Raw genomic sequence first — 12,079 nt, forward strand, 5'->3', positions numbered from 1 at the left:
GCAAAAACTGAATGGAAAAATTACAGTATAAATATACAGTCCAAAATAGAGTATAAAACAGAGGCAGCCCACAGAATGATGCTTTTTTTAAAATTCATCGCTATTACAAACATGTAATGAATAATCTTCACTTGTTCTTGACTCCAAATGCTGGTACTTGCAGGAAGGATTTGGAAAGGGAGAATAGAATATTCAGCTTCTTGCAAACTTACAGATCTGTGCACTTGCAAAATTACACATTACTTCCACACGAACATCAATGTCAAAAACCCAGCCAAATGCTGAAAGGATTAACTTGTCTTCGTTTTAGGCTATTGGAGTTTACAAAACATTATTATTAGTCCTCTGAAATAGTTGTAACAAGTTACCCCACTTTGCCCTAAGACACGTAACTGGAAAAACTGATAAGGTTTGTTTCATACCCTGATTCTGCAAGTATTTAGCATCTTGTGCAACTTTACTCACAGATGTGTCTTATACTGAAATGCTAACTAGGAGAGAGTTTTGGAGAAAGAAAAACAAGTGACAAAATTGAGAGAGAATCTTTAATAGTACAGGATTAGTACAGTAGCAAGTACACAGAAGGGAGGGAAACATTTGCCAAATAGCTTAATGTAAATGCATGTGCCAGGTCTAAATGCTGATAAAACAGGTGCTCAAGGAAGCTTAAATTTGATCTCTGTTTTAAAGTTAACATTGTAACTATCACCAGTAATTTCAGTTATCTATCCTAGCTTTCTGCTTCCTGTGGGGGAATCCTGATAGGTACCTCCAAACATGGGGAGAGGTGAATGCAGTTTTATATCCAATTCTCAAACTGTTTTATCATGCCTATTACTCTGGTCTTTGGGCACCATACAAAGCAATCTTTTAGGGGAATAGACTTGTAAATATGTAAGTAAATTCTGGTAAGAAACAAAACATGACCTTTTAGAGAGAATCAGGTTCCAGTGTGTTTATCATACTGTAAAACTTTTCTTGGAGACTGCACATGGCTGCTCATACTCGAGAACAATATTTACTTCCTAGAATAGCTTCCATTTCTTCTCAAGTCATATTTAGACATAACAGAACTATTCCAGGAATATGTTTGAATTTTCCAACAAGCAAGGTGTTTGACATGAGTGATTCTGTATGTGAAAATATGCAAATGTGGAGGTACAGGGTGGGTGGAAGGCTTGAGAAATGAGGCCCAGGAAAAGGAGCAGAAGAACTTGAGTGAATTGAAAGTTGTCAATTTTAAATAGCGGGACATCAGGGAAAAGTTACTCTGAAAGGAATGGCAGTCTGGGAATGCCAACACTTTCCACAAGTGGTCTTTAAAAATGTGTATGAGTGTGTGTATATATATGTGTGTGTGTGTGTGTGTGTATATATATATATATATATATATATATATATATAATAGCTTTGCAACTTGAATTCTGCCCCCCCTCGCCTCCCCCTCTCCCTCCCCCCCCCCAAGTTCCTGCTACCTGCAAAGTAAACGTTAGTGTGTTTTCTTTAGCAAGGCAGGCATCCTTCCCTTTGAACAGCACAAAACTTTACTTTAGCTTGCAGACTTAATGGCTATAGGCACATTCTCCAGAAGCTTTCTTCCTGCGTAAATATGACACTGACCAACTGCAGAGCTGAAGTGTTAGTGTGCAGGGCAGTGAAAATGGATTGCTGTCCAGGTCATAAGAGCATTGGCAACTACTCTGGGAGGATCAGCTGAGCAAGCACATCCTGAGAGGAGCTTAGATGCCACCATAATGCTAGTGTGTGAGTTGAGGGAAAGAGGAACAGGAAGTGGTCATCCCAGTAAGAAACTGCAAGTGGAAATCAGAGGGGACTCCATATAGTGTGCCTTTCAGATCCCAGCCAGCCAAAACATCACTGAATGTTAGAGGACTCCAAATAAAAATTGAGCTTTCAAATCAATAAAAACTAAAGGCTATAAATGAAAGAGGACTGCACACTCTTGTTGGAATTATCATTATTTTTGACACAGTATGAAACCTCTGGCTTCCTAAAACTTCACAGTTATTCCTATGCTGGACATGATGGCCACTTGAAGCTTCAAATAAGCTGTGGAATAGAGTTTTGGTCCAGCTGCTACCACCTGAGCTACAGGAGAATCCACATTAGCTGCTCTCTAATAGAATTTTTGTTGTTTGTATGAGCTTTCTCAACTTCATACAGCTATGTAAAAGCACCAACTTCTAACAATAAATGAAACAAATTAAGATGATAGGACCCATCTACTAAAATTGTCCTGTGGCACAACAGCTCCATCCCTTTGTCTCCACCCTCAACAACTCCACACAGAAGAAGTCTAAGTAAAAACAGATGAGTGGAGAGTGCCTTGAAGGGTCAACAAACCTAGCTTCTGTTGAAGTAGGAGGGAAAGTGCGCTTGGCAGCCAGGAGCCCTTCACAGAGACAACCCTGCTGCTAGCATGCTCCCAATTAAGCAGGGGGGCATGTTCAATTTGAGTACCTCTGTTGATGGCAGCTGCCATGGTATCATGCTCAGAGGACATGATCCAAAGCCCATGGAAGTTTCAAGTAATTTCAATGACTTGGATCTGATCTTGAGAGTGTGGGGGTATCCTGCAAGGAGCTAGGAGCCCAAACTATATAGAGCTTTATAGGTCAAAGCAAACTGCATCTAGAAATCAATATGCAGCCAGTGAAGCTTGTAAGTGTATTGTGCTCATTGCGTGGAAACACTGCTTAATAAGCAGTCTTCCAAATTCCACACTGCCTACAGTTTCCAGTTGATCTGCAGATATAGCCACATATAGGTCACAATGCAGTTGTCTAGCTTTGAAGTGAAGGTGGTATGTAGAGCTCTAGCAAGGTGTGCCATAGCAAGAAGAGGATGCAACTTGTTCTTGCCAAATACAAATTAATAAGTACTTTTGGGAATTGTAACTACCCTCTTATCCAGAAGGAGCTGCGGGTTGATGACTCTCAGGCTACGAACCTTGTAATGGGAAACAGATGAAATTTTCTTTTGGGTGGGGGCTGTTTTCTTTCTTGTCCTCTCTCTCTCTCTAAGCAGTATCTCCACCACTTCTGGGTGGAGTCTTAGCCAGCTAGTGTCTTCATTCTACATTCCAATCTCCGTGAGAACATTCCATTACACTGAGAGGTTAGGAAGAAAGCTGGGTATCATTAACTCACCAAAGAAACCATAATGCTATTAAGCCTTCTCTCCCCCTGTATACATTGAACAGGAGGGAGGACAATACAGTCCCCTACCACATGATCTGTGTGCTGTAAAACAGTATAGGACCAATGACACACATTTGAACACCTTACTCTGAAAAACAGAGAGCATTTTGATACCAGAGGGTAGGCACCTTCAATCAGATTACATTAGGCAATGGTATGTGTACACAGTAGTCAGGTAATTATTACAATCTTGCTTTCAAACATTATAAAATTGGCTGTTAATTGGTCATGTTCCATTCTCCTCTAATAGCATTATAATTGTATCAATTAAATTTCCATTTAATTGCTTGTGTTTAAAACGGCAAATGCACAGTTATGAAACTATTTTGGTATAAAAGTGCCATTCATTCATGAAAGGAGCATTTCAAAACCATTTGCTAGAAGTTCAGTGCAGTTTGCAAGCACTCTGTGAATGAATGAATCCTCCTTTGTTTGCTTTAGGTTAACCTGTTGGTCCCCACACAAGACAGGGAAATCTACACAATTGGAGATTCAGTCTCTTTATTTTCTTGGCAGGCAACTGAAGGTAGTGCTGGGAACCAGGAAGACCTGAGTTCCAGACATAGCTTTCCCAGGGACTCAGAGTTGTCAGGCAAGCCATGTGACCTTTGTGTGTCTCCTTATCTGTAAAATGAGGTTGGTAACAGTCTTACATGGGTGAGTGCCATTAAGACTTGCAGTGTTTTGAAAAGGTGTAGCACTCAATAAATGCCAACTATTTTTAAAAAGCCCAACAAAATACCCAGAAAGGATACGTGTATTACACGCGTAATTGAGAATGAAGCGGAGAAAATATGAGAGAGTTTAAAGATTCCACTTATTAAATATTGAATTCCTCTGTCAGTCTGTGTGTATTCACAAAGAACTGTTGTTGGATCAGCTGTTTTATCCTGAATAGAGTATGGGAAAGATTTTCCTCAATTTCACTTCTCTGTGGTTCCATACTGGGTGGTTCTATGGACTCATTCATGCGATCTTGGGTGTTAATATCTGTTTTTAAAAGTCTCCTAATTTTGAATGCCTCCAATTTTGGTGCCTAATTTGACACAACCAGGGCCTGATGTTAGGAGGCACTGAGCATTTACACATCCTAGTGAAGTCAGCAAGGCTTTCAGGTGCTGAGCACCACTGGAAATAAGGTCTTGGCTGTCTTAAATTGGGCATTCAAAAACTGAGGCAATCCATACTCTCAAGCTAGCCCCTGCCAGTGCTTAGGTCCCTCAGACTAAAATGCAGCCCAAGTGTATAGATAACATGTTATTGCTTCAAGCTTTTCTATTAAGCAGTCATTAAATTAGCTTGCCTATGCAATAGTGCACTCTGGTGATTTTTGAGAGAAATATTTAATTTTGTTCTTCTTAGTCACAGCCGTTTTCTGCTGATTAGGTTTTGTATGTCTAATTTTTCAACTGATGTTATCGTTTCCAGTAAGGTATTTTTCCATCCACAATACATATCCTGAAACTAAGTGTGAGAAAGGGGGGTTGGGGAAAATGTTCCTTTCGGTCTCCAGTTGCGGCTGCTTTCTGTTTTCTTTCCCACTGGTCTAGTCTGCGCTACACCGGCTGTGTCAATATAGCTATTCTAGTATAGCTCCCAAGTATAGATTCAGTGTTTATGCTGACATGAGTTTTTCTGCCAGTATAGTAACACTGCGTCCCTGAACAATATTAGCCATGCTAACAGAAGCACTCTTCTGTTAGCAGAGCTGCATCTGCATTGGAGGTGTTGCTGGCATAGCTATGTTGGCTAACAAATGTGGGTTTTTTTCACACCCCTGATGAACATAGCTATGGACAAAACTTTATAGTGTAGCCGTGCCTCTGTCATGCAGTTGCTTTTCCCCGCTTTTCCATGTTTCTTTGGGTTAAATAGGATATATCCTGCGAAACTTTTTGGCCACATCTCTTGTTATTTACTCTCCCCACCCCCAATATATAGCAAACATGCCCCATCCGTTCTTTTTCAGACATCACAAATACATTTTCAAAGTGGCACTTATGTGTTGTGTGCTGAATTACAAACTGTACTAGGAACAAAGCACAGCGGAGACGATAGGTATCATCAAAAAGGTCCATTGTCATCTAGTGGACAAGAATTTGCTGTGCCGAGAATCTATTGTCAAACTTTTCACGGCTTGCACATACAAAGTTTATTGGGTAAGTGTTAGGCAAGAGGCCAATTATGGATTTTTCAGAACAGTTACCCTACTGTATGTATAAGGCAGCTAGGAAATGAGGCTGATGCTTGAATTATGAAGCCCAGAGCCTTTTGGTGAAATATGTTTTAAAACAGTTTGTCTGACAAACTACTTGCGGTATGTAGTCAAGCTGTAATAGATTTCCAATTCCTTTAGACCTACAAAGATTATAGTCAAGAAAGAGAATAAAGAAGCCTTTTTAGGACTGGCTACCTCACAAACTAAGCTAGTCCATTATGATTTGGAAGGCTGCATGTCAACTTGTGACTGCTGCTGCAAGTAAAAATTAACATGTAAATTATGAGATTTTCCCCTATTCTTCTTGTACTATGCATGTAATAATGGTGGGTACTCTTCATGCTTCTGGTGGCATATGGGTTTCTGATAAGATTAAAGAAGAGATCCCTCTTCCCCTTTCAGATAACTTTCCACCTATGAGTCAAGAGACACTAGGAAGGCCAGAGTCTTCCTGTGATGGAAAAGGTTTAACAATATCCAGGCGCTGATCGCCACAGTTTCATCCATCCATTTTACCCACCACAAATGAGTCTCCCAGTTTTATGCATAGAAGAGTGTTCCATGGAGAAAACAGCATGTGCAGGTGCATTAGGGATCGTTCTTATGAGCCTGGAACCATTTCTAATGAGATACAAAGCCCAGTGAGGATATCCTTTGGAGTGACACAGTCTCTCATTGGGTGGAAATGGAAAGCCCATATCTAATAGTAGAATCCTCTCTTCACAGTCCAGATCCCAAATTCCTGCCCATTGATGAGAAGCTCATTTGATATACCACAGTACACAGGGAATGAGGTCAAGGTTAGCGAGGATTCAAAACACGCATTTCCTATAGAGAGGATTGGTCATGCTAAGACTTCCAGGCTCACGTATGGAAGAAGCACATCTTGATACAACACAAAAATGTGAATTACCTCCAGAGGCACAGAAAGCTGATGTGTAAATGCTGAAGTGATATAGACCTTTTGTTAGTCAGAATATCACTCAGTCTCCCCAGGGCAACCCACATAAAAGCAACACGGAGCACACAGCAGACTGACAGACCACGCTGGGTGTCTCTGAAGCAGGAAGTTTCCAGCTGGTAGTCAGTGAGCTGGACTACTCCCAAGCAGATCTATTCACAGCCACTAAACATGTGAAAACACAACTTCTTAAGTATCCAGGAAGCAGACCAGACATCACTGGGAATGGATGTTCTGGCTCACAGATGGCTAAATCAACCTCTCCAAACTTTCCTTCCTCTGCTGTTACTATGAAGAGTGATTCAGAAGATCAAAAAGGAGGAAAACAGTCATTCTTGACACCCTAAAAGGACTAAGATGGCTGTGGTTGTCAGACCTGGCACAGCTACCACAGCGTCCTCCGATTCATCTTCTCAGCTGCCAGAATCTGCCTCAGCATCCTCCTAGATGCCCTCCTAGCCTCTTGTCGGCCTATAAGTATCTACATGGGGACCAAACATTTAATAATAGGCTCTTGAATCTCGCAGAGAAGCATATAATGTGATCCAATGGCTGGAAGCTATAGCTAGATAAATTCAGGTTGGAAATAAGGCATACATTTTTGACAGTGACGGTAATTAGCCATTAGAACAATTTACTAAGGGTCGTGGATTCTCCATCACTGATGATTTTAAAATCAAGATTGGATGTTTTTCTAAAAGATCTGCTCTGGAAATTATTCTGGGGAAGTTCTAAGGCCTGTGTTATACAGGAGGTCTGACTAGGTCACAATGGTCCCTTCTGGCCTTGAATCTATGAAATATGTTTGTCTGGAGTTGCTTATGCTGCTGTTATCACCATCGCATAAGAAGCTGCTGACAAATGGCTGCCACCCAGTCACCGCATTCTCTGGCAGCCTCCTGAGCAGAAGGGTGGACAGCTACTACAAAATAAATCTGCAAAGCTATCACCTGGTGTGTGTATATAGTTAAATACATCTGACTTATGCATTACTGTTATAACTTTATGTTTAAACTTCTAATAAGAATTCACTGTCTCTGTGCAGCTTTGGAGGAACACATCTATCATGAGGGCAGAAGGGGGTGGTCCAGCACAGAAACCAATGGGCAAGATTGCTCTACCTCCAGTATTTGCAGGAAGAGTGGCACACTCTAAATATTTCAGGTAGGGGAAGAGGTTGGCCCCAGTAAGGAAATCAGGTAACTGATTTTGTATTTGTTCATCCTTTGTTGTTTATTTTAGTATAATGCAAAAGTTATTCAGAGAGAAAGTACATTGTTGCTGTTTATATCTGGAGAAACACAATTTAATATTATTTTGTTTTGTGAAAGTAGCTTTGTTGTGAGCACATTACTTTTACTTGTAGTTCCAAAAGAGGGTAAGAGAATAATTTTAATAGGACAAACCTCAATGATAGTAGTATTTCTCAGTTGTGGAAATTGCCTTTAATAATAATACCTTATACTCCTATAGTATTTGCATATTTCAAAGCATTTTATAAACAGTAATTAATTTTGCTTTTTAATACCCCTATGAGATAGGTGAATATTATCCACATTGTAAAGATTAGGAATCAAGTACAAAGAAATTTAAGAGCCACATTTTTAAACGGACCTCAGCTAGGCTTGTATTTAAGTACATGAAATATTTGCATGAACATTTTGGACCACTGTCATCTGAAAGATTCTCTCACTAATACACACTGGTGACAGAACTTGCATATCCAAACAAATCTGGACAAACAAAAGTCACTCAAGCAGAATCCATCGCCTCTATGTGCAGAGAGTTGTGCTGGAAAAAATGCATGAGCATCTGTTTGCAGGCTCTCCAATGGAGACCATGTTTTGAAACATGGCTCTAAGTGACAACCAAAACCACATGGGGATGTAACCCTGGCCCTGTTCAAATCCATGGGATTTTTACCAATGACTTCTGTGGTACTAGGATTTTACCCATGGTCTCTCTGGCAGAGCTAGGAATAGGATCTGATATGGAGACCAGTATTAGACCTATGTGAGGGGCAGATTATCTCACATCTGCATACTGTGGGGTTCTTGCATCTTCTTCTGAGCCATCTGATACTGGCTACCATCAGGGACAGGATAGTAAATGTTATGGGGAAGAAGTAAGAACATAAGAATGGCCATACTGGGTCAGACCAAAGGTCTATCCAGACCAGTATCCTGTCTACCAACAGTGGCCAATGCCAGGTGCCCCAGAGGGAGTGAACCTAACAGGTAATGATCAAGTGATCTCTCTCCTGTCATCCATCTCCACCCTCTGACAAACAGAGGCTAGGAACACCATTCCTTACCCATCTGGCTAATAGCCATTAATGGACTTTAATCTCCATGAATTTATCCAGTTCTCTCTTAAACCCTGTTATAGTCCTAGCCTTCACAACCTCCTCGGGCAAGGAGTTCCACAGGTTGACTGTGCTCTGTGTGAAGAAGAACTTCCTTTTATTTGTTTTAAACCTGCTGCCCATTCATTTCATTTGATGGCCCCTAGTTCTTATATTATGGGAACAAGTAAATAACTTTTCCTTATTCACTTTCTCTACACCACTCATGATTTTATAGACCTCTATCATATCCCCCATTAGTCTCCTCTTTTCCAAGCTGAAAAGTCCTGGCCTCTTCAATCTCTCCTCATATGGGATCCATTCCAAACCCCTAATCATTTTAGTTGCCCTTCTCTGAACCTTTTCTAATGCCAATATATCTTTTTTGAGATGAGACCACATCTGTATGCAGTATTCAAGATGTGGGAGCACCATGGATTTATATAAGAGCAATAAAATATTCTCCATTTTATTCTCTATCCCTTTTTTAATGATTCCTAACATCCTGTTTGCTTTTTTGACTGCTGCTGCACACTGCGTGGATGTCTTCAGAGAACTCTCCACGATGACCCCAAGATCTCTTTCCTGATTAGTCATAGGTAAATTAGCCCCCATCATATTGTATGTATAGTTGGGATTATTTTTTCCAATGTGCATTACTTTACATTTATCCACATTAAATTTCATTTGCCATTTTGTTGCCCAATCACTTAGTTTTGTGAGATCTTTTTGAAGTTCTTCACAGTCTGCTTTGGTCTTAAGTATCTTGAGCAGTTTAGTATCATCTGCAAACTTTGCCACCTCACTGTTTACCCCTTTCTCCAGATCATTTATGAATAAGTTGAATAGGATTGGTCCTAGGACTGACCCTTGGGGAACACCACTATTTACCCCTCTCCATTCTGAAAATTTACCATTTATTCCTATCCTTTGCTCCCTGTGTTTTAACCAGTTCTCAATCCATGAAAGGATCTTCCCTCTTATCCCATGGCAACTTAATTTACGTAAGAGCCTTTGGTGAGGGACCTTGTCAAAGGCTTTCTGGAAATCTAAGTACACTATGTCCACTGGATCCCCCTTGTCCTGGACTACGTGGAACTTAGTCTGATCCAGTCTGACAATTCCTGTCTCCTCACTCTTAGTCTTTAGCCACAAAACCTCCTTCCATTTCTGTTTTAGGATGAACAGATGAAGGGCTACAGTACTTAACTTCTGATTGTGCCTGTGCTGTTCTTCCATAGTGTGGAAATCTTAAAAAATAAAATGAATTCAGAACCCTGCCAATAGTATAATCAACAGATTGTGCACATTAGAAATGAGAAAGGAATTCTGCACCGCAAGCACTGTTTTTTTCCCCAGGTCCTGCTGCCTATAATTTTATTTTTTTAAGTATAAGGATGTGTTCATCTGGTGCAGTTCTCTCTCTCTCTCTCCCCATCTCATTAATGCTTTCTTCCTACAGTAAATCTGTCATGGTGCAAAGCAGAGCTGGATATATACAGTATGCCCAATGAATACAAACTCTTCTGTGTGCTAGAATATAGATTACTGTAATTCATGTATCTGAATGTAACAGTGTTTTCTCGGGTTAGTGGTGTTTATATTTAATTAAACCGTTTACCCTTTGATCCTTTTCCTGTAGTCTCCTTCATTACTTTAGATATGTTGAAGTATCAAAACTAGCTGATAAGGACTGGATATAAGTAATAATAAAACTTAAGACCTACTTTGTGTTTTACATTTTCAAACCGTTGTACAAACATTGAGGAGTTAGTATTTCTGGGATGGTTAGAGAAACAGAGTAAGTACTGATGGGCTGACAGAAGAGTTATAGGGAAAGCCAAGAAACAATACTGTCTGTGACTGTACAGTATGCACCTATTTCTAAAATGTACATGTGAAGCCAGGAGCAGGGATCAAAGGATTAAATCGCTCTTGCCTTTCACAGTAATTCTTGTCTGTATCTAGCAAGTTTATAATAAATGAGCGTTTAAAAAATATTTTGAGAGGCCACTGAGTAATTTTGCTCATCTTTAGAACCCTTTTTACTACTCCAATCCTGGGACTGTCTGGGCATTAGTCTGGTCCCTGGACTAAATTACAGCAATCATCAGGGTATTGCTAGACTGCAAGATGTTCTGGCCACAGCAGCAGGGGAGGTGTAGAGCCAGGAAGCGCTGCACTCTTCCAGTTGGGAGTCCTCCAGAGGCCAGCTCCTCCAACTCTAGGCTCTTAGCAAAATGAAAAAGCACCAGAACAGCCAAGAATTGGGAACTCATCTCTCCTTGATGTTGCAAAATACTATCTTTAGAAAAACCATACTTGGATAAATATGTCTGAAAAACTTAAGGACAAATGGAAGTAGGATCAGAGCAGGAAGAGTTAATTCCATCACTGTCCCTGGCTGTGCTGAGGTCTAGCACACAGGTAGACACTGTGGAAGTGATAGGGAAAAGTCATTTCCACTGCATATGAAATGCATTCTTGCTCTACTGGTTGGTCAAAAACCAGTGGGGAGTGCCTGGGACAATTGCATCTGAAGATCATTAATGCCTTGCTAAGGGAGGACAAGTTTACCATTTGAACATGGGCTGGCCCAGCCCAGGCTCAAGAAACCATAACTTCTTCCACAGTCTTGCGTATCCTTAATATAATATTTGGAAATTTCTTGAGGCGTTATTGGCAGGCCAACAAACCCAGCAGCACTGATCTTCATCTGTATCCTTTCCTATCTAGCTTCAGACCAATGACTTGGAATTGGTTGTGCTCACGGCTATAGAGAGAGGTCAGATATTCATGCTAATATCATTAGATATTTGGGCAATCATTTAGAATGCTGACCATGGAGCATTTCTAACTCATCTGCAGGAATTGGTCGGGGCTGGACTGTGTATCTTTAAACCAATTCTCTTCCTTTTGGAGGGATCCCAGAGGCTTGTGATTGGTAGTTGCTAGTCTCCAGAAATCTCCACCTGGGGAGTCAGAGAGGGTTCAGTTTAGTTGTCTCTCTAGTTCCTCTCATATGCGCTGCATGCCCATTAGCCACCATCAACATGCAGATCAAATTCAACGTATTTGTAGCCCTAATGTTCTAGCACTCAGTTATCCCAGACATCAACTCTCTCTCCACTCCCATCTTGACAGCTAAGGCACTAGGGACGGTTTGGCTCTTGGTTCGCAGGATGGTATGTGAGGGGACTAGGCTAAGGGTTTCTCTGAGGATGGCCTGTGGCTGGAAGTCGCTCCCCCCAGACACCCAGCTGAGCTGGAGGCCTACCACATTTAGGACACCTTTGATGACTCAGGTTCCCCTAATGGAGTTGTTGTTGAATCAT

The sequence above is a fragment of the Lepidochelys olivacea genome, assembly GCF_965140295.1.
Source record: "Lepidochelys olivacea isolate rLepOli2 genome assembly, chromosome: 4".
NCBI classification, from domain to species: domain Eukaryota; kingdom Metazoa; phylum Chordata; order Testudines; family Cheloniidae; genus Lepidochelys; species Lepidochelys olivacea.